The 26,701-nt window shown below is 48.1% G+C and overlaps 1 protein-coding gene across 1 annotated transcript in view; it reads right to left on the reverse strand.

The window, feature by feature from the left end:
* GAS7 (growth arrest specific 7) overlaps positions 1–26,701 on the reverse strand; it is a 205,116-nt gene that overhangs the window by 108,406 nt on the left and 70,009 nt on the right. The window lies entirely within an intron of this gene.

The raw sequence follows: 26,701 nt of genomic DNA on the forward strand, positions 1-26,701 counted from the left end.
TTTATATATAGAAAGTTGCAGCCACGCAGGTTAGCATTAAAATAGGGACGGCGTTGCCACGGCAACCAAACAAATGATATTCAAAATGAAAGCGAAGTATGCTGCAATGGGGAAAGCATGTCCACAGCCTTCCAGCGCAGCTGCGCCCGGTCCCCCAGGGTGGGTGGGACGGCCTCGGGAGAAGGGAACTTCCCTTCCATGAGCCCCCTCCTCCCCAGTAAGTCAGCGCTTCGCTTTCAGTGTGGCCACGGCCCCTGCACAAACTCCTTCCCAAAGCCAACTCCTGCCTGGAGCAGCCCCGAGGCCAAGGTGCTGAGGGAGTCTGGTGAGCTTGACCGAGTCTATCAGTCTGCAGAAGCTGTTCTTCTTAGGCCCCAAGGGGAAGCACCTGTGGCCCTGCCGCTCTTACTGAGGATGCTTCTGGAAGCAAAGCTGGCTTCTGCCACTGCCCCCCATAGGCAGAGTCAAGAGGTACCCCTGAGCTGAGTGACACTCGGCAGGTTGCCTCACCTCTCTGAGCCTCAGCCTAAGAATAAAAAGGAAATAGGGGGATGGAAAAAGTAGCCTCGTGCCCTTCACCTCTCTGATTCAAGCGCATGCATCTTTCCTGCTCGGTCACCTCCCTTTTCCACTTTCCTCTTGTTTCCCCAGTCCCTGGGCACATGCCTCACTTAGCCCCGCCACACATACCTCGGTATTGCTGGGGCCCCTGAACCCGCACAACAGCTTCTGCTTCTAGCTCTCATTCAGCACAGTCACCACCCAGAATGTTCACGGCCTCAGGTGAAAAGGGCTGGATTCCAGTACTGGAGGACCAACAAAGAGGCTAGGGCCTCGGACAACTAACTCTCTGAGCCCTTCTGAGCCTCATTTTCACAATTCAGACTCAGACATGACCCACAGAGCAACTGGAACTCTCACCCGCTGCTGGGGGGGGACGCAAAATGCTACAGCGGCCCTGGAGAGCAGGTGGGCAGTTTCCCATAAAGTTAAACATACGCTTACCGTAGGACCCAGCGAGCCCACTCCCCGGTATTTACCCAAGACAAATGAAAACATATGTTCACACTAAGTCTTATACATGAATGCTCTCCCCTCCCCCCCCCCCGTTTTTTGGGTTAATCTTCACCCAAGGATATTTTTTCCATTGCTTTTTAGAGAGACTGGAAGGGAGGGAGGGGGAAGGAGGGAGAGAGAGAAACAGAGTGAGAGAGAGAGAAACATCAATGTGAGAGAGACACATTGATTGGTTGCCTCCTGCACACACCCCAACCAGGGCTGGGGATCAAACCTGCAACCCAGGTACATGCCCTTGACCAGAAATCAAACCCATGACCCTTTGGTGTGTAGGCCAACACTCTTTAACCACTGACACACCAGTCAGGGCAGAGCTTTTTAAAAATAATAATCCCAAATTGGAAACAACCCAAAAGATCATCAATAGGAACTGATGAACAAACGGTGGTGCCTCCATGCAGTGGAGTAATATCTACCAATACAAAGGAAGGAACCACTGGTGCATGCAACAACCTCCACACTTCGCAGATACATGTTGAGAAGCCAGTCTCAAACGGCTACACTGTCTGATTCCATTTATACAACATTCTCATGTGATGAAACTGTAGGGATGACATATGAGGAGTTGGGTGGGGAGGGGTGAACACAGAGGGAGAGCATGAGACAGCATCCTGGGGTGATGGGACTGTTCTGTATCCGGCCTGAGGTGGTGAAATCTAGACTATGTATTAAAATTCATCAAATTCATGTATACCCCCCAAAAGTCAACTTTACTGTATAACAATATAAAAAATAAAATAAATGTTACTTTCACCTTGAAAAAGAAAAAGGGAATCACAGATGATGACACCATCCCCCCAGAGGATTATCCAGATCAGAAGCAGACCCCCTACACAGAGATTGCAAATCCTGAGAACCAGTAGTTCTTACTGCGACCATCAATTACAAAGACGCTCTTCCTGTTCAAGACCAAAAGTTCTCAACTGTGGACCAGCCTCATCGGCATCACCTGAGAGCTTGTTTGAACATATGAACTCTCCAGCCTCACCCCAGCCCTTCTGAATCAGAAACTCTGCAGTCGGTTTGAACGAGTCCTCCAGGTGAGTGACTCTAATGCAGCTGAAATTTGGGGACCACTGGCCTCCACACACCAAGTATCCAGTTAGCCGGCCCATCACTGGATGGTCTGCTTGACCCTTTAATATCAAAACCACGGATAGAGGCGATGTCTTCCTCTATATCCTGTTATTTACAGACCTCCCTTTTCTTCTGTCCTTCAGTCTGCCCCCCTGCATGGCCAGCTGGTGCCCTGCAGGGAGGAGCCAAAGGCCATGGCTCCATCTGACTACCTCATGGCAGCAGGTGACATGGAACTACCTGTAGTTTCAGCCGGGACCCCTGGAACGAAGAGTCTCGGTGACTGAAGCTGAGGACCAGCAAGGGACTCCTGGCTGTGCAAATCCACTCTGAGCTCCTGACCGGGCCCAGCTCCTAGGCCAGCACAGAACTGATGGTGCCAGCCCACCTCCCCCTCTCGACTCTTGGAGTGCTTCTCAAATCCAATGGGAACCTGGTGGTTGTCCCAACAAACCCATGAAAAGCCGTACTTCCCACTTGCCCCAGAACAGCAACTTCAAAGTCGGTTTGCATGGTTTCTGGCTCCAAAGCCACAGAGATGATGGATCACAAAGAAGAAATCAGAACCATATGGATTTCATATTCAGCAAAATAAACAGAATTACAGCATCAGGGTGGGGTCCAGAGACCAGGGGGCTGTGACTCTGGCCCAGAGCCCAGGCTTGTGGCCCTCAGCGCAGGCTGGGCTCCTGGCCTCTCCTCCCCCGACTCCACAACCGGTGCCAGCAGCGCCCGGAGTGCTGACCCTCCCTGCTGAGCTCTCTGCCTGCAATGCTGTTTCAGCTGACAGTTCAGTGTTTTATTGAGTTTTTATATTCTCTTTTATGGTGCAGTTGAAGATGGTTCAGCTTCTTTTCTGGTTTCATTCACATATGCACAAGCACCGACAGGAATACCGTGCCATTAACGGCAGTGTGACAGCTCCAGGGGCCTCCGGGAGGGTGTGGGGGAGCAGCTGTGGCACTCACCCCTTTCATACCATCGGATCCTTCCTCGCAGAGCCAACCACGAGGGGTGTGCCCCCTCCCAACCTGATACTCATCACAGAACAGAGAAAGTCACTCCTCCCCCACTTTCTGGGCAAACAATACGGATTCCACATAGGCAGTGTTTCTGAACCAGGGGCGATTTTGCCCCCAGGGGACATATGGCAACGTCTGGAGACATGTACTGGTTGTCATGATGGGGGCCGAAGATGTGGGCAGGTTTATCAGTTTCCAATTGCTGCTGTACGAATTATCACAAGCTCAGTGGCTTAAGACAACAACATGAATTCCTTATCTTGACAGTTCTGTAGGTCAGAAATGGGTCTCACTGGGCTAAAATTAAGGTTTTGGCAGGGCTGCATTCCCTGTGGAGGCTCTAAGGAAGAATCTGTTTCCTTGTCTTTTCCAGCCTCTAGAGGCTGCCTGCAGCCTTGGGTGGTGGCCCCTTCCTCCATCCCTAAAGCCAGCATTAATTGGTCAGGTCCTCTTCACACTACCATCTCTCTGGTTCTCTCTCTCTTTTCTTCTTCCACTTGTGGGACTCTTGTGATTCTATTTAGCCCACTGGATAATCCAGGATAATCTCCCCACCTCTAAGTCAGCTGACTTGCAATCTATTCCACATGCAAGCTCAATTCCCCCTTGCCATGTAACCTAGCACTCACAGGTTCCAAGGGTTAGGACATGAACATCTTATGGGGGTAAGGGGGTCATTACTGTGCCTACCAGAGGGGTCTATTGGCATCTAGTGAGTAGAGGCAGGGATGCTGCTAAACATCCTACAATGCACAGGATTGTGCCCACAAAAAGTATTATCCAGCCCGAAATGTCAAGAGTCAAGGCTGAGAAATGCTGGTACACCCTAACACTGACCATGTCTTAGTTGGTTCCTAGTGACCGTGACTCCAGGCCATTTCCACAGAGTGGTCACCCATAAGGCTTTTGGAGGTCACAGAGAAGCTCTGACCCACACTTAAGGAGAAACTCTTTTTGTTATTTTTGTTTTCCTCACCTGATGATATTTTTCCATTGATATTTTTTAGAGAGAGTGGAAAGGAGGGAGGGTGGGGGGAAGGGAGAGAGAGGGAGAGGGAGAAACATTAATGAGAGAGAGAGACACGGCGCGCCCAGACAGGAACGAGCCTGCAACCCAGGCACGTGCCCTTGACAGGAATCACACCCGAGCCCTTTGGTCCGCAGGCCGACGCTCTAACCACTGAGCCAAGCCAGCCAGGGCAAGGAGAAACGTTTTTACTATTCTGTTAAATATTTTAAAGTAGATTATATAACTATTCTGGAACCATCCTCAAATGATTCTTCTCTGATACACAGAAAATATACACAGATGTTGAAAACATAAAATGCATCTTGTTTACAGAAGGCCCATGAACACATAGATCATTTAAATCTTTATGTGAATAACTTCAAATAACAGGCTAATTCTGCTTGGCTGGTGGGGTGCTTTGGTCTCAGAAATGCCCGAATTAGCAGCCAGGGCGGCCCACATCCCAGTCCCTCTCCCCTCCCCAGTGTGCTGAGCCACCAGCAGCAGATGAACATTCCTAATGACCTGCAGACCTCAGTCCCACACCAAATGCCCTCTGTCCCAGAGCTCCGGTGGGTACCCAGGGGAGTCCTGTGTTCTGTGGGTGAGGTCTGCAGCAGCTGGGGCTGCCTGGGGGAGGGGGCGGTTCTCAGGAGGCCCTGTCCAGCCCTACAGATAGCAGGAGGCTGTCTTCCTGCAAAGGATGGTCCCCCAGCAAAGCTCCCCCCACCTCTGCCCCACCCTGTCGTCTACATTGCTGGCTGGGTTTCCCAGAAGGGCAGCAGAGGGTGACTCGGCAGACCCATGGGGGCTCCCCTGCAGGGACAGGAAGGCAAGGCCTGCTGACACCACTTTTTTGTCATTCTGACAAAAGGAGTCCCTGCTCCCTTCCACCCCCATCAAAATGATGAGCAGAGGCCCAGTGGCACCTAGTGTGTGCATATGTATGTGTGCACCCACATGTCACCGATACCCTAGGCGAATCTTGCTACCCTGTGATCTCTACTGGGCACAGCGAGGCGCTTACTTAACTTCTCTATTGCATTTATCCAGCATTTTCTCCACAGCCACATCTCTGTCCCAAAGCACGGAAGCCATGGCTCCTGCAAAGTCCTGGCACGACGTCAGAGATACCTCAGGGCTTGGGACCACCACCTGTGTCAAGATATGACCTGCAGAGCACACTGCATCTGTTCCCTGGTCCATCCAGCAAACGTTCGCTGTGGGTCTCCTATGGACTAGACACCCCCCTTGACCCAGAAACCACAGCAGCCAGCACAGGGAGCTGAAATCCACAGGGAGACGGGGAAGGCCCCACTCTAAACATTTATATGCATTATCTCATTTAATATTCACACCAATGTTGGAGGCAGGTAACCTTAAATAGCCTCCATTTTCAGAAAATTACAAGCACAGCAGTAAACACGTATGAGCCATTCACTCATTCAACCTTCACCACCCCTCCTAGGGTAGGTTCTATAATTATACCCCTTACACGGGAGGTTCGAATAGTTAGCAGCTGGCACTGGACCCCAGGTGGTGCTGAGCCCTTGTCAGGGGAATAAGCCCAAGGTCACGCTCCTAACAGTAACGCTGGAGGAGGGCAGAGCTTGCACATCTGGCTCCGGAACTCCCAGTGCATCACCTGCGCCTTCACCTGCTCACCGGGACAGCTTCCTGACCAACACTCAGCACAGCTCAAGTACTGGTCACCCTCCCTGGCCAGCGCTCCTTTAGGACACCCAGGCCGGGCCTCCCACTTCCAAGGGGCAGACCAGGGCGGGAGGAAGTGCTGCAACCACAGAAGTTCCTCTGTTGCTGTCCCCGAGTGAGTCACTGCCCTCCAAAGATCGTTGCCAAAGACAGACCCGTAGTAGCAGGAGTGCTCATCCCACTTCCCTTTTCCATTTCCCAAACACAGCTTTCCCCAGATCTGACATTAGTCATGTAAATGCCAGCTGGAGTTCAAAGATGCTTTGAAAGTGGGGTTTTCCACTCCAAGGGTCCGGCAGCGACAGCAGCTTCCCGGCTTTCCCACTCACCCGCGTCTTGCCCGGGACCTCCCGAGTCGGCTTCCCCATCTCCCATCGTGAGTGGGGCTGCTGCTCTGGTTTCACACTTGGCATTTTTGTGGCAAAGGGATAGCCTCAATGGCATGATATGACATTTCCAAGCACATGATGGGTGATATGGTGGCTTGCAAACCACCCTAGGCTCCCAAGGTGTTTTACCAACCACCAGGCTGGCAGCAAATATTATCTTACTTAGAAAAAACGGGAGGGGGAAGGAAGGATCTTTGCAGATGTAATTCAGTTAAGGATTTTGAGATGAGGAAATTATCCTGGATTATCCAGCTGGGCCTAAATGGTGTCCCAAGTCCCCTGACAAGAGGGAGGCAGAGAGAGATTTTACGACACACAGAAGAGGAGTACACTAAGGGAAGTGGAGACTGGAAAGATGCAGCCACAAGCTAAGGGCTGCTGGCAGCCACCAGGAGCTGGAAGAGGCTTGTGGCAGCTACCGTATCTGCTGTGTGTGCCTGCCCTCCAGCCATGTGCACCCCTGCTTCTGGCGAGAGTGCCCTGATTTTCCTTTGGGGAAGCACCTGTCCACCCACCTCTCCAATGAGCAAATCCATCCCCCTGGCCATGGTGACTAGTTCAGGGATGGCAGGTGACCCAAATCAGTCATTTGAGGCTCAACCCTTGGACTCTGGTTGGAATTATTGGGAAAAGAAGTCGTATTATGATAGGACGCAAGCCTGAAGCAGCTGACACCTTACAGGAAAAATCTCCCTGAGAGTGGAGCCAATGCAGAAAAAACGGGGTTGGTGGGGAAGACAAGGAGAGAGGCCAAGAAAGAGCACACAGTGCTGACACTGAAGCCCCTTCATGGAGCATCTGAAGCTGACACCCTGGGAATGTTCCAGTTACACCAACCTATCATTCCCCTTTCCGTTCGAAGCCCAGTTGAGTGGGATTTCTGTAACACACGTTGGAAAGAGTCCTGATGCTCCCTTGGGAGGTCAGGTCCAGCGCACCTCAGGAAGTTTTCCCAACACCAATGCTTTGCAAAGCCCTGGCTGGGGCTCCACAGAATCATAGGACCAACCTCGCTAGTTGTGTGGCACTGAGAGAAGAAATAACAAGTGCTGGAAAAAATGGGCTCAGAGGAGAAGATATGCAAGAGAGCAGAGTGCCAAGCACAGCTCAGCAGGGCCGGCACCTCAGCAGGAGAGCTGGCGTCAGGGGCCTGTGTGCTTGGTGGTAAAATGAAACCTGACATCAGAGTAAGATGAAGATAATTAGACTTCTCCCCACATGCACCTAATCTCCCAGTGACCAGGAGATCTGTGGGGCAGGGTAGGGTGGAGAGGTACCTTCTGTATCGGAAGCAGGAGGGAGAGGTGGGGGGATTGAGGGAGAGCAAGAGATGATGACAGGGATCCGAGTCCAGCTGAGACCGTTTCTTACAGCTCAACTGATTCTGTCCTGTAGCTGTTGTAAAGTGGGTTCTGGCCCTGGTTGGCGGAGGGGGGGCGGGGGGGGCGGGGGGGCGGTCCAGGCCAGAGGGGAGGAAGGGGAAGGGCCACCAGCTGGAGAGCTACCAAGGTATCAGGGTAGACCCAGATCTAAGCTGGGTGACGGCTGCTGCCACTCCCAGAGAGAAAGTCCCTGGGCTCTGACCACATCCCAAAACCCGCATCTGCAAATGGAAGTGTGTCAGGTCACACACAGAAAACACAGGGCAGAGATGGCTCGAGGGAAAGGCAGTGATCGAAGCTGGGCTAAGCTTTCCGCTGAGGTCTGCAGACCTGCATCGTGAAGCAACGCAGCACACTGGGGTTTCCAAAAGCACGGGGGTTCCCACAACGCAGCACTCAGATGATCCCTTAGCTAATGTACAAAATGAAGCTCATGTTCTAGGAGGCTCGCTTTTAAATAGTCACGTTTCTTTTAGGAAAGACCACATAACTAGTATATAAAGCCTGTGATGTCGCTGTCATTCTGCAAGTCGGCCATGATCTGCTTTGACTGGCTCCTCGGGGGTCACTGAATGCTGGAGTCGGAAGGGACCATTTCTAGGTAATCAAGTCACAGTGTCATGGTGAAGAGGGAAGAGGTAGGACGAGGGGACCAGACCTCTTAGGTTCATATGGAGCTCGCCTGGGAAAGCTGTGTGAACTCTCTGGACACACTGGGGAATCCCATGAAAATGGAAATAATAATACCTCGTGCACAGATTACATGAGTTAATATACAGAAAGCATTGAAAATTGGCCTGCCCTGGTTACACCCCAGAGCTCACCATCCTTTATACAATGTGATGAAATCTAGGTGGTTCCAAGCCTCCAGCCCATGTCAGCCAGGCCGCCTCAGGCCCATTTCATCCTGACTCCCTCCACTCCTCCGCGCAGATAGTGCCCTGCCTCCCTGAGCCTGCCTCTGTCCCACCTCCCCTCACTTCCACCGGGGGGGTTGTCAGACAAAAAGGCCAGCAGGACCACTAGCCAAATACCTTTCTGGAAGCCCACACAGAAACACCAGGCCACTGCCCTGCCAGTCTCAAGCCAGGGATGTCTGCTCCTGTGGCCATCTGACCATGAAGTGACAGTTCTCTGAGAATACAGACACTCTACATGCCCTGCCCTACCCTGGCTCAGGGTGGCTGTGACCAAAGATAAAAGATCATCCCCTGGGCCCTGGCTGGGGTGCTCCAGTGGTTAGAGTGCCAGCCCAATATGCCAGTTATGGGTTCGATTCCCAGTCAGGGTACATACAATGAATGCATAAATAAGTGGAACAATAAATCAATGTTTCTTTCTTTCCCTCTCTCTCTCCCTCTCTCTTTCTCTCCCCTTCCTCTCTCTCTCAAACCAATAAATCAATTAAAATGAACTCATCCCCTTCGGTCTGAAGAGAACCAAATTAGTAGACACGATTCCAGTTCCTCCCGTAACTGAGCTGGATCCCTCAGAGAGAAGTTGATAACAACACTCTTTAATCTTAACATTGACCCCTGAGGTGCGGTCACATCAGTTTGTAAAGGGTGGAAGTGTGGTGTCTCAGACAGTACAGGTGCCAAACCTACAATCTCCCCTTGGTCACTCCTGGGAGAACTGGTCTGGGGCTGTGATCTGTCCTGAAGAGATTCAGCAGGAGCCACAGCTGAGGCAGAAGCCACACACGAAAACGCCCCCGAGCCTCCCTGCCTCCTCAGCCCCTTCATGGAAAGCTCAGCGAGGCCACCCCGACGTGCCCCAAGAGGCTAGCTCTTCCCAGAAGCAGCATCAGCCCCATCGCACCCCTTCCCTCAGTCTGACGCTGGGAGGCCAGCTCAGAGGGTCAACGGAGCCCTGGGTCTCCTCTGAGCTGAAGGCAGACGCTGGCCATGTCAGGGTTCCCAGAATCACCCTGGGTTTGATGGTTCAATACTCGGCTTGTAGTCCTGCTCAGGGCATGCTGATTCCAGCGAAGGAAACAAAGCAAAATCAATAAAGGGAAAAGGTACCCGGCAAGGGCCTGAGGTAACCAGGTGCAAGCTCCCAACAGTCCTCTCCAGGGGCAGGCAGCTGAATTCCTCCCGCAATGAGCCGCGTCGGTGGTGGGAAGTGCCCACCAGGTAAGCTCAAGGGTGCCTACAGGACCAGCCCCCAGTGAGACCCCTGAAGCTCAGAGACTCAGGGCAGGGGTCTCTCTGGGGCTGGTCCTGTAGGCACCCTTGGCCTACCATGCACCCAAATTGTAGATCACAGAGGAAAGCACATGGTCACTGTAAACCCGATTGTTTGTGGAAAAGTTTAATCTTATCATTTAGGGAATGATGGGAACCTTTCCTAAATTCAAGTTTCCAGACGCCAGCCAAGGGCCCACAGTGCAAACAGGGCTTTGTAAGGGGAGCACCCTCAGGCCTGTGTGTTCACTGGTTCTGCACACTGGCTATTGAGTGTCCATTAGAAAGGACGTCCCCTGCTGTCAGGCCCATTCAGTAGCATATTCTTGCCATCAAATCCCAGACAAGTGAAAAGCCTCTGGAACATCTGTGCTGACAGAGCTCACTCCCCCGCAAGACATGCTAGTCAGTGGCTGGCTTGCACTCACTGTTCGCACGTTTCCCCAGAAGTACCAGCTCCAAGTGCCATATTTCAGGTTGATGAACACTTCATATAATAATGACCACCACTTACTATTATTCTGCCGCAGGCATTGGGCCAGGCATGTGGCATACATTTAATTTAATATTAAATGAATATTAATATTGATGCTCATTTAATATTATTCACAGTTTACAGAAGAGTCAACTATGGCTCAGAGGCATGAAATGACTTGCCCAAGATCCCACTGTCAGTGACCTTTACCACCTACACCCAGCTTCTCCTGGGAGCCTGTCCTTTGCTGAGCACGTTATCCTTTTTAGCATATCATACTACCTTTCGTCTTGTTCACTTAATAGTTTTTGTTGATTCGTTTTTACTTTTTAAAAAAAAACCTATTTCTCAGAAAATGTTATAGTAGTCTCTGAACAGAAAGCTAGTAACATTTGCCAGAAATCCACAGTGAGCACAAACATAACAGCAACGAAAATCAAGCAAGGTCTTCAATCTGAGCTGGATAGGCAACCTGCTGAGGCCCGTTCGCACCCAGCACCACCGGAATCCTTTCCTCAGTAGAACCAGGAATTCCGTCAGACCTGCAAAAGGAAAACCCTTCTCCCTTCCTGAGTCAATGGTACTGAAAGCCCTGTCCACAGACTATCTGAGCCCATCTTTGCACAGTCTCTTGGGAAACTCTACACTATATCGCATGTGCTACACAAACCAGCCCCGTCTGGGGCTCCCACGTCCTGTGTACCCTGCTCCACAGCCATGTCCTGAGACATGTCCCAGCTCCTTTCTCCCCCATAGTTCTCATTTGTTTGCCAGTCTCTGCAGCCACCAGCCCGGCTCCTTGTTCTCTCTTCATTCCTAGATTCTGCTTCCACAGGCTCCACTCAGCTGGCCAGGCTACTGGCCTGGCCTTTGAGAGGGAAAACAGCAGCAAAGAGGCCATCCCTCCAGCCCATTTCCAAAAACAAAAGGAGGCCATGAAGAGAAGGGCAGAGGCTCCCTCATGGGCATGTCATATCTAGAAAGTGGGGGTGGGTGTAAGGGGCAGAGAGCATACAGAAATCAGAAATGTGCCATTTCTCTAAAGCAGGGACTACATTCCAGATTCCCACTTCCCCATCCTTACCCAACCCCACATAACACTCTGGTCGGCCCCAACCATGGGCTCCGAGAAGTCACCCAATCAGAGTTAGAGGGTCCCACTCAAAGGCCATTCAGTGGGGTGTTCCAGGCAGCAGGCCAGAGGGCACCGAAGAACTCTAAGCAGAGCTCGGGTTTATGACTTTTCACATCTGAGAAATGGGACCAAAAATAGTATCTACCCCATAGGGTTATGGGAAAAAGCGAATGAATCACCCAGGATCTGTGCTCAGTAACATATCATTATAGAGCTGGGCTCTGAGTCTGGAGCCAAAAACAAAAAAAGGGAGGAGGTCAGGGTGTGTGAAGGTGAACTCACGCAGCCACCTGCGCTGAGAACTGCCAGACTGCTGGCACCCACCCCACCGGCGTTCATGGCAGAGGTGAGGGCTTACCCCATATGCAGACCAGGGACTACAAACTGGACTGTGGGCCAAACCCAGCCCCCTTGCTTTGTGTGGCCCATAGACATCTGAAAAATATTCAATTTAGTTGCCAACATGTAAACACCAAGAAATTTCCCATGAAAAAATAAAGATTTCAATTGTTTCTTGAAAAACCAAGGCTCTGCTGAAGTTTCTCCTGAGGGAGGGAGAGAAATGGTACCACTTTCCCTCTCATTCTCAAACGCAGGCTTTTCAACCCTGGCTGCCCAAGAGAATCACATGGAAACTTTAAAATCATCCTAATGCCCAGGAATCCCCAACCCATTCAACAGGATCTCTGGGGAGGGATGGAGCTCAGTGACCTTTTGAACTTGCTAGATGATTCGAATGTATGGCCAACGGAGCTGCGCTGATGTTTCCGTGGGCCTGACCAAAGCCCCTCCACCTGCCTCACAGGTGTTACCAGCCTGGCCCAGACACTAGTGGGTCCAACGGCTTGTCCTACCAAAATTCAGAAATAAGGGAAAGAAAGGTGGGGCCACAGAACACAAACCACGCGCAGACCCCTGCCAGCAGCCCCTGCTTTAACCAGAGTCCATTCCTCCACATCTCGGGACCCAGTACAGAACTGGCAAGGTGCTCTGGCCTCCTCTCAGGGCCTTGTCACCTCTGCCCAGCCTAGGAAAAGCAAAGGACAAAGCTTGCCGAGGTCCAGGAGTATGCTGGAGACAGCCCTAAAAGGTTTCAAATTTTCCTGATGTGTAAGAGGTTCAGGCTTAAAATACTCTTTCTGTAAAACCCTGGGGATAGATCATGGCCAGAGCAACCCAAGTCCCCCCACTTACTGATAGAACGACCCCTGTCCACAAGCCTGCCCTCCACAGGAGTCGATATGAACATAAGGAACAGAATAGAACAGACCACTTGCCAAGCACCATTTGCAAGGTGAAGGAGGAGCCGGGGAAAGAAGCTTGGGGACAGGTAAGCGCCTGTGGTCTGTCCAGCCCCAGGACTGTGCATTTGTGGCTTATCTGCACTTTGGGGCACTGCCCACTGGATTTGTGCCATTTTTCAAAATGGGAGCTAAAAATTAAGAAGAAAGTGGGTGTCAGGATGTCATCGCTCTCCAACCTGTATCATAATTCTGAGTGTGCGGAGCGAGGCTGCCTCTGTCTGGAACCAGGGCAGGCAGTGTATAGGGACAGAAGAAAAGGGCCTCCCCACCCAGGGACCAGAGTGACAGCACGGCCAAGCCTTGCGGGAATGAGGCGAGGAAATGCGATTTTGATTGCACAGATCAAGTGTGGCCAGAGCCAGTGACAAGTGATATGTGAATGGCAAAAACAAGGGCTGCTTTCCGGCCTGAGACATGTCCAAACAGGCCGTGTGGCTTGGCCTGCGAAACAGGCAAACAGGGAGGAGTGTGATCACTGCCAGGCGGTTCAGCGGACCCATCCCACCCCAGGCCCGGTGCGAGGCTGGGGCAGGCCTGTTCGTGTCGTGCAGTTTGAAGCCAAGGGGTACCCCTCCCCGTCCAGCGTGGGCTTGGATCTTTCAAGTTCACAGGTAATAATCCTGGAAGTTAGAACAGTTCCCATCTGAGCCTATTTTCCGAGCCACTTTGTCATTGTCCCGGGGCACCTGGGGAAAGCCTCAGTGTAGGTGGCAGCCCAAAGCCTTGCTACATAAAGCATGGTCCCCGAACCAGCAGCAGGGAGCTTGTTATAAGTGCAGCATCAGCCCCTCCCCAGCCTGCTTGCATCACAATCGCCACGCTAACAAGCGCCCCAGGTGAACTGTGCAAGGTTAATGCTTGGGAAACACTCACTTGCAGCATCAAGGCTATTTTACCTGCACAAGGTAAATCTCAGGGCACTGCCATGTACTTTAACATAACAGCTACCCAGGCAGCTGAGGAATTCATAGGTGGTTTCAGTTTAGGCAGCTCCCAATGACTTTTCCCCAGTCGAATCCAAGGTTGCAGGTACCTCCTGGGTTCCCTACCTCACAGATCAACCAAGGCGATCGATCAGATTAAAATGTCTCCCCACAACCACTGAATCTGACAGAGTAACATTTCAGGATTTATTTGCCCATCTGTTCACTTATTTATTTGTTTGCTGTGCTAAGTCAAACATTTACGGGGCACCTACTATTCGTCAGGCGCTGAGAATGGGCAGATAAAGAGTGACGGCTGTGCGGTGCTGAGGGGAAAAAACAGGGCGGTCCATCCAGGAAAGCTCTTCAGAGGAGGCACTGCCTAGGGCATCATTGTGATGTGCTTTCTCCTTGCCAGGCCTTTCTCTTTGCTTTTTCTGCTCCCTCCTGTCTTGCTTTCTAATGGATTGATTGCATTTTCTTTATTCTCCCTCCCACCTCCACACACTTGGCATTTATAGGGTCTATTTCTACTACTTGGGTGGTTACACTGACATTTTTAACATGTACACTTGACTTTAAGCATAAAGTTAATCAATAGCTCTTTTCTCCTCCTGAATAATACAAAACCCTGCAAAGCTCTGACTTCGATCTCTTCCCTCCTACCTGCAAGGTGCTGGTAGCATGAATCAGCTGAAGGTGCTGTTTTCCCACAAGTCTTGAAACCAACTGGTTATTAGCTATCTCCTGTCACTGATAATTTTCCAGAAAAATAAAAAATTCCAAATTGACTCAAGAGGAAATAGAAAACCTGAATAGATCTGTAACCTTCAAAGAAATTGATCCAGCAGTCTAAAGTCCACCTTAAAAACCTATAATGGATCTATGTGGTTTTACTGACAAGTTTTTCCAGACCTTGAAAAGAGGACGACACTTATACAATCTCTTCCAGAAACAGAGAAAAATACTCATTTCCTTTTAAAATACCCTGATACCAACCTTTTAAAAAAAAAAACAACAACACACACAATATAAGGGAAATTTTAAAGCCTGTTGCCTAACCTCACAAGGCATAGGTGTAAAAATCCTAAATACACATTAGCAAATCCTGGGAATGGAGGGATATTAAGCCATGCAAAAACTCATTAGTTAAACTCACCACATTAAAAGATTATTTTTTAAAAGTAAGATAATCTAGGTGCAGAAAAAGAATCTGACAAAACCAAGCACCCCCCTTTGTGATTAAAACTCACAAACTAGGACTAGAACAAATTTTTCTTAGTCCAATCAATGCTAATTCTCAGAAATTAAAATAAACATCATATCCAATGTAAGTCAGGAATAAGGCAAGGCTGTTCACCACTACTGCTTCTTTACAACACTGTACTGAAGATCCCACCACATAGTAAGGCAATATATATATATATATATATATATATATATATATATGTATATGTATATGTATATGTATATGTGTGTGTGTGTGTGTGTGTGTGTATATATATATATATATATATAGAGAGATTGCAAAGAAAGAAACTGCTGTCATCTTCATATACCATAACTGCCTACCCAAAATATCCAAGAAATTCTACAAACATTCAGAATTAATAAGACAGTTCAAGATCTATTTATAAAAACAAGCAGTATTCATTCCTAAATATTAGCAACAATCATAAAACAGAATATTTATGTTTAAAATGGATGACTAAAAACAGGTTGTTTATCTTCATGCTTTCCTAAAATCCCATTAGAAATGACTGGGGGGGGGGGGGGGGGGAGGAATAGGTACAAAGCCACAAAGAGAAAAAAATGAAGTAAGAATTGACAACAAAAGAGACATAGCCACAAAATTTTGGACAACTGAAAACAACTAGATAAATGATAATGATTTAGCACAGAGGAGAAAACTGAAATCTTCATGACGTCAGAAGACGATATCAACAAGAAACAAGCCAATTTATAACGCAGAACTTCTGAGAGGCCCAGGAAGACTCACAGGCACAAGGTATCTATAAGGTGTAAGTTTTAAAAGGAGGTGGGGGATTGCTTCTTAGATCACTCCCTACCCTTGCTGGCCAAGTGACTCCCACTACCCCACCTCAGGGTACTCAGAGGGAAACAAATTCAGAGGTCCTGGACTCAGGGACACCTAGGGGACAAGGTGAGAAGTGTTCATGAAAATAGGGGAATTAGGCAAATGATTACATATTGCAGGTTTAAGATAAGACCCACTTTCTTTCCAGTAAGTTACTGAAGTATGTGCTCCAACAAAACAAGGGAGAAAACCAAAAAAGAGGAAAATGTGAAACCCAAAAAGTGGCCAAAAGTAGAAGAGAAGCAAAGGAAAGTAATGGGACAATGGTGAAGGAAGATCCCAAGATGACAGCTGATCATAGACCTGAAGAGAGCAAACCAAAGCAAATAGATTCTTCTATCACCAGTAGGGGGGAAAACCAACAATTCCTGTGTTGACAGGATTCAAGGGAATTTTACAGGTGTGCTGAAGAGTCTGGGGGAAGAACTGGTGCAAGAGACAGGGCACACTAGCAAAAAAACCCCAAAACAACAACACCTGTTTTTGTTTTTATCTACTTCTTTAATTAAGTAAGGAAAATAAAAAGTTGTCCCATCAAAGAAGCAGAAACCAATAAGTAGCTCAGCTATAACTAATTTACACAGACATACAATGTAAACACCAGACTCTAACACAACAAAACCTGATGGTGTCACTATTTTGGGAGGTGAGGAATGGGATATAAACATGGGTGGGGGGACAGAATGATGTTAGAAGATCCAAGACAATATGTGATACTGGGACATGGGGAGAGAAATGAAAGTGTAAATAAATTATTTAGAAAAATGGAGATAAAGCCCTATAGACAAAAGTAGTAGCCTCGGCCCTGGCCAGGTAGCTCAGCTGGTTAGAGCGTCATCCTGATACACCAAGGTTCTGGGTTCGATCCCTGATCAGGGCACATATAAGCAGCAACCAATGAATAATAAGTGGAACAACAAATTGATGTTTCTCTCCCCCCCCCTTCCCTTCTTCTCTCTCTAAAATCAATTTTTTAAAAAGTGTTGGCCTCTGAGAAGAAGGATTTGGGGGTGGAGTGAGATAGGGGAGTGCACTACTTTTTAAAAATTCTGTTACTCTGATAAAAATGAACATCAAATTTAAAAAGAAAACAAAACTCTAAGTTAGCTGTGAGTAAATGTGACTGAAGAACATGAGACTTGCATAAAGAAAAGGGCCAGACCAGCCTGAGATACGTCAGAGACCTAAATCAACAGGCGGCTGCAGTTTGTTTCCACACGCGAAGGCTCAGCACCACTAAGGAGCCTTTCTCTCCGTATTAATCTCCAAATGCGATGCCATTTCAACAAAATCCTCACACAGTTGCTCACAGAACTGGAAGAGTTAACCCAGCATTCACAGGATTAAGCAGCCAGCCAAGAATATCCAAGACCTGTCTGAAGAAGGGAGACTTTTCTTGTCAGAGAATAAGCCTTACAAAGTTATAATAATTAAAATAGTGAGCAGAAGACAAACAGACCGATGAAACAGGAGAGCCCAAAAAGCAAGCCCACATGTAGAAAACAGATGGCAAAGCTGACCATCAAATCAGTGAAGAGGGGACAGGTTATTTTAAAAATAAGTAGTAATAGGCCCTGGGGGGTGGGCCCAGTTGGTTGGAGCACTGTCATGCATACCAAAAGGTTACGGGTTCGATCCGGGTCTGGGCGAGTACAGGAGGTAACTAAATAATAAATAATAAATAAATAGTAGTGGGATAATGTGTGACTTAGGAAAAAAGTAGAATTGGGTCTCTAATGTATAGCAAACACTAGAAGGCAATTACAGGTAGAACAAAGATCTCAGCGTCAGACACAAAACTTTAAAGCATTTAGAAAGTATAACTTCAGATTAATAAAAGTTTTCTTAAATAAGACATTAAAAAATGCAACCCATAAATAGATTAATAAATTTGACTAGTTTGCAATTAAAGACTTCAGTATGACAAAATACGCAGTAAAAAAAAAAAAAAGTGAAAATAAAACAGTAATTAGAACACAACCCAGTAGAAAAGTGAGTAGAGTATGACTAGGAAACACAGAGGACAGGAGATCTAAACTGCAAATACACACGTGAAAATACACACAGCCTCACCTAGCAGTGAAGGAAGTGCAGAGAGAGTTAAGCCCAAGGTGCGATATCTCACACCCCCAGATGGCAGGTGTAACTCTGACATGTTGGCAAGGGGAGTGGAAATTCCAACACTCTGTGGGTGGCAGTATATATGTGTGTATTTGCGAAACCTCTTTGAGAACCATTGTAGCACTATTTAGCAAAATCCAGAGGTACGTACTCAACCAGAAATTCTCCTTCTAGGTATCTTGAAGAAGAAACACTCACATGAGTGAGTGAGATACTATGCACAGGGAGAAAATCTATAGATAGCTTTAAACAACCTGAAATGTCCCCCAATAGGGATAAACTGAAATACACACATGCTAGAAACTGTACAGCAGGTAAAACCGTTTCTGTATGTTTCAATGTAGATAAACCTCAAAAACATAAGGTATAAAAAAAGTGAATCGCAAAAAGATAAATACAGTATGACATGTTGCGTGTCAGTTTAAAAACACACAAAAAGCATTAGTGAATACTACTTTGGATTCATACATGCTAATACAAATGTTAAACATGTTTGTGGAAAAGATACACCAACCACAAAGCAGTGGTTACCTCCAGGGAGAGAAGAAGGGAAGAGAATTAAAGGAATACACAAGGATTTTTAATGCCAAGTAATATGTTATTTCTGATTGACGTTTGGCAAAGGTTAATACCTCTCAAATCCAGAGATGAAGATAGGCACATGAAAAACGTTCAACATCATTAATCCTTGGGAAAATGCAAGTTAAAAGCACAGTAAAAACTACTTTGTAGTCACTAGAGTGGCTACAGAAAAATATTGGCAAAAAGCTAAATAACTGGAAGCACATACACTGCTGTGAGCGCTGAGGCAAGTGGAGTGGCCTTCAGAAAATAGTTCCTGTTTTGTTTTTTGTTAATCCTCCCCCGAGGATATTTTTTCCAATGATTTTTAGAGAGAGTGGAAGGGAGGGAGGGAGGGGAGAGAGATTGACAGAATGAGACAGAGAGAGACAGAAATATCGATTGGTTGTCTCCCGCATGCCCCCCCAGTGATCCAGCAATTTCACTCCTAGGTATTCCTGCCACAGAAATGAACACATCGGAAACAGCTGCACACCGCTGTTCACAGCAGAATTATCGACAATAGCTAGAAAGCGGAAAAGACCCAAGTGCCCATCAATTGACAAATGGATAAGCAAATCAGGGTAGATTCAACTAATGGGATCTTACTTAGCAATAAAAGGTAATGAACCACCAGTACAACAATATGAATAAATCTCAGACATTATTCTGTACAAAAGAAACCAGGAGTACATACTGCATGATCCACTTCTATGAAATCCTACAACAGGCAAAGCTAATCTATGGGATAGAAATCAGAGGTGGCCTGAGGAGATGAGTGGGAGAAGAGAGATTCACTGCAAATGGGCAAGAGAACTTTCTGGAAAGATGTCCTGTACTTTGATTAGAGTGCTGGTTACATGGTTGCATGCATTTATCAAGTCATTGACCTGAACACTTAAAGTTGGTGAATTTTATTTTATGGTAAATTATAATTGATTTTTTAAAAATGTGGATGGTAGATACATTTATTATAACGGCTAATTTTCTGTAAACAAAGTTTACTAAAAATTAAGTGCCTTTTATAATACATTGGTTATTAATTATGTATATTGGGGAATGGGAGGTTTCAGGAGAGAATGGAAAAACTCAGAAGGAACTAATAATGCTAATTCATATTTCTCCCCAGTGGGAGAGTTGTCTATTTGATTATTAGAGTAGTCCTATTAGAAACCAAAGGGCTCTTTGAGACCATCTAGGTCAATAGTCTCATTTCAGAAAAGAAGCCCAGGGTGAGATTTGTTCAAAAGCATGTAGCAGACATTTGTTGCTTAAGGTGCCTGGTGTCCCAGGCCCATCCCAATAGCACCCACTTCTTTTTTAAGGAATCCTCTCTCCCCCACTGGGCACTGTGAGGCTATTAATCCAGGAGCCAGCCCTCCCACTACAAATCCAAAGGGGTCCCAGGTGGCTCCTTCGTCTTTCACAGGGAAAAATGTGTGACCCACATGTGCCTCCAGATGCTCTCTGCTGACACCTGCAGAGACAGGGAGCGATGGTCCATCACAACCAAGCAAACCTGACCACACTGTTTATGCTCTAAGGTTGTGCCTGCTGCCCCTACCTCCTGGTCTCACTCAGCGCAGCACCTTGGTTTTTATCTGTTTTCAGGTTTTCCCAGCCTTCTGCCCATTCTGTTACCTTCCAGGATTTCTAGAGTACGTTCTACTTTGCCTACATCCGCTAGAATCAGTTTTTCATGTCTGCGACCACAGAACCCCGTGTGACACATCACCCAACTGGCGCAAGGCGGACCTGGCCCACAGCCCAGTTCTAAATTCTAGACAGCTGGCCCTGGGTGTGTCAGCCACCTGGCTAACTCCTCAGGATCCTCAACACCAACACCTCAACGGCTGCGGGGCACAGGATGAAAAAGAGTGGCCACTTACTAAGTGACAGGCCAAGTTCTTTGACAGGCTGTGATTCAGCCCTTCCATAGTCTAGTAAAGCAGGGATAATCCCAATGTATCTCTGAGGACACCGAGGAGGAAGAAAAATATTTTTTCAAGGTTATAGAGCACATGGGTGACAGAGAACACACTTGAGCCAGATCTGTCCAACTTTAAAGCCCCGTTCTTGTCACCTCACCACGCTGTCACACCTCAAGAAAACAGTGGGTCTTCTGCTTCCCCCATTCTATGATTAGGTCACTGAAACTGCAAACGAGGCATCAGAGGGGTGACCGGACACTGGCTGCACCTACAAAGTAGTGAGAGGTGAATTGTGTCCACTGGACCAGGACTCCCCCCCAGGAGAGAGTGACGCTGGGGGGGGGCGAGGGGAAGGAGGAGCACACTGCAGCCTTAGGGAGAACAGATGTGCCTGGGGAACGGTGTGGGAAACAGCCACATGCCAGAGCAGCGGAAACGAATTCTTTCTGCTTTGAGATGAATACATGTTCCCGTTCCCATGGCAACGGAGCATGCTCACAGCAGTCCGTACCTGTAACTGAGGGACTCACATTTTTGGCCTTGCACGAGCCCAATTCAAAGTCATTAGCTAGTCAGCCTAGAACGTGTACACTCGCCCACTGACGGCGCCTTGAAGGAGAAACAGCATCTCCGTGTGTCCCTCTGAGGCTCTGGGAGCAGCCGCCAGCTCGTAGGAATGCACCACAGCTACTCAGAGACCCAAAAGAGAGACGAGGTGGGGGCAGTGCTGGAGCCTAGACGCCAAGGAGACCCGCGTGCCAGTGGCTCTGAGAGGAGAGGAGACCTGGAAGCCACAGGATCCCACCAGGCCGACCTGGAGAACCCTGAGTGGCTCCCGAGTTACTCAGTGATTCTATCAAGTTAGAGAAGGCCTTCGACAGGCGCCAGTAGCTGCTAACCCAAGGGTTACAAGAAATGTGTTTTTCCTCCCTCTAAACAAAAGGAAAACCTGTGGCTCCTACTTAGTTTCTTGAGTCAGTCAAGAGGTTTGGGTGTGCATGGGGGAAACCCAAAGGGGAAATCCATCAGGGAAGGACAGTCCAGAGTAAGGAGATGCCCCACCTGTCCAGATTCAGAGTGAGCTCGGCCTGGAAGCCCAGGAGGTCTGTACACACAAACTCAACAGCACTACATGGGCTCAGCTGACCCGATTCCACTAAGCAGGCAGCCCTCACCCCAAGACGTGACCACTGAAGAAGTGGACCAGGAGTCTGAGGGGTGCTCATCAGCAGCACCACCTCAAGAGCACTTGTCATGAAAGGTTTCTGGGAGGGGCATGGCCCATGCTTGTCCCAGCACAGCAGGAGAGCGTCAGCTCCTGGCACGTGGAGGCCAAGTGTCTACTCCAGTGTCTTCACAGCCCACAGCATCCTGCAGACATGCTGAGCCCATTGTAGAAATTCAATAAAGGTTCACTGAATTGTGTTGAATAAATAAATGAATGAAGAGGGCTTTCTGAACAATTTCCTCAGACTTAATTCCAAGTTTGGAAACTTTCATCATTATAAAGAGGATCGACTCAGCAAGCCTCTAGGTCGCAGAAGAGCCAGTTGGCCACCGCTGAGCTCGGAAAGAAGGCGCAGCCGTCCAGGGGCAGATGTGCCGTGAGGGCCTCTGGACTGCAGAGAAATGGAAGCAGTGAACTCATTTCTCACTCCTGAAATCCACAGCAACCCTAAGAGTCCTCTATACAGAAAGTAATTGAAAATAACGAAAGGCATCTGCGTATTAGGAGGTGAATTCAGAAGGAGGGAGGGAGGGAGGGAGGGAGGGAGGGAGGGAGGGAGGGAGGGAGGGAGGGAGGGAATAAAACTGGGGGGCTGGGGGCTGGTGGAGCTTCACCTGACTGTGAAGGTGCAACTGCACGAAAGACAAGTTTAGGATATAAAAGGGAAAAAAGGCTGTGCCACTTAAAAAAAAAAAAAAGAATTAGTGAGCCAACAAAACTGTGGCTCTGTTAGGGGTCCCAGGGAGATGGGCCGTGGATGGAAGGAAGGAAGGAAGGAGGGGCAGGTATAAGACCCAGGCAGCCTGGCTGCTGGCGACCATCCTCCTTGGCACTGACATGCTGATATTCATGCCCTACTCTGAGGCGATGAGTGGTTCAGGAAAAAGGGACCCAAGTGTCCCAACAACAAGTTCCTTGGCTGCTGGCTGCCTCTAGTTAAACCAGTGCAGGCCCAGCTGGAGAGCAGCTCCACGGGGTAATAGCTGTCGAATATCTTTTACAAGTTCAGCCCAGCACTCTGAAGGGGTCCACGGTCAACGCTCACAGGCCCGATGTCTCTAACAGACAAATAAATCACCCTTAATTACACAGGGCAAGCTGCCATGCGGTCCTATTTCTGGAGGGGAAAGTGCAGTGCGGGCGCAAAGCGCAGAGAAGGAGCGTCAAATTCAGCAGGTCCCATCTCAGAGCAGCGAGGAGCTGGGACGTGCAGTGCAGTGTCTGGTGATGGTCAGTAGAGAAGAGAATTAGTGACTGTCCCCATGCTACATCTTCCCCGATCCAGACCCCTAGAGTGCAACATTAGACGAAAGGGAAATAGGAGCAGAAAAAAAATAAGATGAGACCTGGGTGAGGTCAGGGGTCCCTTCCATCCAATCTTCCAGCACAAGAGGTGGGCCCCAAATTTGGCAGAGAGCTTTGCAGCCAGTACAAAGAGGGACACGTGTTTGGCTAAATGGTCCTCGGTGTCCTGAAGATTAAATAAGCCACCTGCTCAGGGGAGCACATCCACTCCTGCCCTAACACTAGGAGAAATCCCTTCCAAGGGTTCACAGAAAGAGAACACACCGTTTTAAAAAGTCTTTAAAGACCACGCGTTTCATAGCGCTGTTAACTTTAACCCTTGTTTGAACCAAGTCCTTAAAGAGCAGTCACCGGGCATCAGTTCCGGCTGCAGTGGCTACCACCCAGGTGTCAGAGAGGCCTGGCTAGCAGAGGAAGTAAAAATATGAAGCGAACTCGCACATTTGGGGGGAAAAGTAAGGAAAGGAGGCGGGGTATGGTGTAAATAATTCCTCATCTTCCATTACAGGGAACCAATATAGTGCTGAAGTTAATAAATCTTGAAACATTTTAGCATTTTATTTAAAATTTTCGAAGTAACTGCCAGGAGAACTAAAAATAAAATGTGGCTGGCAAGGGAGAAGTGGGGAGTAAGTGCGCTGCTTTGCATTCTAAGCCCTTCAGTTCAACTTGATTTTATTTTTAATCGTGCACATTACCCTTTGGCTCAAAGTAAAAACAAAGGATTTGAAGCTGCAGCGAGGAAAATGAAGAACGAACACACTAGAATGAAATGCAAAGGTGTGTTGTTATAGGGAGAACCTTGAGTTTAAACTCTGATTGATAACAAAAATAAATCTCTGCAATACACCCCACAACCCACAGACACACAAGCACACTACACCCCACAGCGGAGGCGCTGCTCCAAGCCACCCCAGAAGGTCCCAACGAGGCCAACAAGGCAGGTTTCCTGAGCTGACTTTTTCAAGCCAACTAACTTTCATGGAAATTCAATCTGCTTAGGAACTTAGGTCCACTTTCCACATCAATCAGGCCAGCCCTAGCTACAGCCTGCTCTTGGCTTTCAGAGCCTACTGAGGACATGGAGAAACCCAGGTAAGCAACACCAGACACCCAATTTCCCAAAGGCAGACACCTGAGCATTTGCACAAAGGGTGGGGATTTAGTCCCAGGCACAAAATCACTGAATTATGGAGTCTCTGTTAATGTCCTCAGTTTCTGGTGAGGGTTTGGAGGGCTCTGATGTGAAGTGGGATTGGCCAGAAGTCTTAAAACTCTGGGGTAGTAACCTCAGAGCTGGGTTCCTGGGAGCTCCGATCCAGCACTCTCTCACTGTGTCGGGTCTCCTGGACCACTCCTGCATGTGAAACAGCTACTTGAAAAAAGGGGTTCAGGTCAAGTGTGGGGTAAACCAAGTTTCTCAGAGAATGGAACACATCCTGAACCCAAACTTAAATCACCATCTTCCTCCAGGGCTCTGCCCCTGCCTCAGCCACAGCACAGCCACCCTCTCTTTTACCTCAAGCAGCAAGAACCTCACTGCTCTCCTGGTTTTTACCAAGGCCACGGCCTCCCACTCATTCTCTACCCAGCAGCCAGAGTGAGTCTTCCAAAAGACACATCAGAAATCACGAGCTGGTAGATAATCCAGAGACCAAGAGCTGACTGGTGATTGCCAGGGGCTGGGGAGTGTAGGCAGTGACACTTTAATGGGTACAAAGTCTCCTTTGGGGGTGGTGAAAATGTTCCGGAACTAGACAAAAGCAGTGGTCACATAATATTGCAAATGTAAAAAATTGCGAGTGAATTGTACACTTTAAAATGGTTAATTTTATGTTCGGTGAATTTTATCACATTTTTAAAAAATTAGGTCATGCTTCAAATCAAATCTCCCAGTGGACCCCCATCTTCCTCCGAGTAAAAGCCCATGTCCACAGTGGCGTGAAAGGCCTCCCGTCTCTCCTCCTCTCTCCACTACTCCAGACTCTGTGAGGAGGCCAAGTGCACGTCCACCTCCTGGCCCATGTGCATTCCCTCTTCCCTCCCCCAGACCACTCACGCCTTAGACACCCATAGGCTTCCTCCCTCATTTTACTAGGGTCTCTGTTCAAATGTTAGCAACCTCAGACCTTCCTGTCAACCCTATCTGAAACAGCACCTCCTGCCACCCTCTGCTCTGTGAGAGGAAAACAGCACGTCATTAGCCTGATACCGCATCTCATGGTTGTGTATTTTATTTATTTATTTATTTATTTATTTATTTATTTATTTTAAATTTATCTTTATTGTTGAAAATATTACAGATGTCCTTTTTTCCCCATTGGTCCCTTCTACCCAGCACCCACTCCCCGCCCCAGGCCTTTACCACACTACTGTCTGTGTCCATGGGTAATGCATTTATGCATATAAATTCTTTAGTTAATCTCTTCCCACCCAATCCCACCTTCCCTCTGAGATTCATCAGTCTGTTTATTGACTGCTTTCTCCAACAGAATCTAAGCAGTGAGGGCAGGGACTTTGCTATAAATGCCCAGCACCTAGGGCAGGGACTAAAGTGCCACAGTTGCTCACTAAAAATGAGTTGAATGAATGAATGTTCATTTGTTCAAGGTTCAAAGTTATTTGACCAGGGATCACTTTTTTCCAAGGGGCAAATTGGCAGGCAAGCATCCAACATGCTGACTTCGACAAATCCTCATTGTATTAGTCTTTTACAGCTGCCGGAACAAATACAGTCGACCCCCTTATTCAAGGGAGATACGATCCAAGATCCCTAGCGAATGCCTGAAACCGCAGCTAGTACCAAACCCTATATATACTGTGTTTTTTCCTATACATAGATACCTATGATGAAGTTTACACTATTCTTGCACTTTGGGGCCATTATTAAGTAAAATAAGGGTTATCTGAACATAAGAACTGCAATACAGCAACAGTCAATATGCAGAAAAGTGGGAACACATTCTCAACTCATGGACTAAGGGGAGGGCACTTGAGTTCATCAAACCAGCTTGCAACTGTGGGGGCACCTCTTTGTGGCGATCTCTTTCAGGGTATGGAAGGTGGGCCACAGCAGCAGCCACGAAAATGAAGAACATGGCCTCGGTCCCGGGCTACAGGCTGCTGCTCACTAACATAAGACCATGATCAGCCTCTTGCCGTCCCTGTCTGCATCCTTACGGATCACTCCCAAACCCCCACTCAGGCCCCCAACTCGCGTGACAAACCACATTCTGCCACAGAGACACATGCCACTAATGCCTCTAATTCAACACGTCCAAAACCAAATTCCATTCCCAACACTCGCTGCCCTAAATTTATATTTATGATTATATTTATATTCCTAGCTCCCTGAAGCCCAAAACCCAAATCTGCCATCTTTGATCTTTCCATTTATCAAATTCCCCACACTCAATCCCTTCCAAAATGGTCTTTAAACATCATGAGTTTCCTAGAGTTGTTTATTTTAACCCTCAATCTGAACTGAGTCCTTAAGAGACAATCCCTGGGTGTCCGTTTCCAGTTGAGTTCCTACCACCCGGATGTGCACGAAGGCCCTGCTAGCAGAGAACAATCACATTCGGGAGGAAGGTAAGGAGGGGACCTCCCAAGTCCCATCTATTCCACCACCAAATCTCTCCACATTTTCTCCCGGCACCAGTCCCTCTTCTGTTGCCATGACTGTCGGTTTACTGCACGGCGTACCAGATAAAATCCTTCAAGGATCTTCAGCATTTTGGTGAACCAGTGGTGAACATCTGT

This window comes from Miniopterus schreibersii, assembly GCF_964146895.1.
Source record: "Miniopterus schreibersii genome assembly, chromosome: 16".
In the NCBI taxonomy this organism is placed as follows: Eukaryota; Metazoa; Chordata; class Mammalia; order Chiroptera; family Miniopteridae; genus Miniopterus; species Miniopterus schreibersii.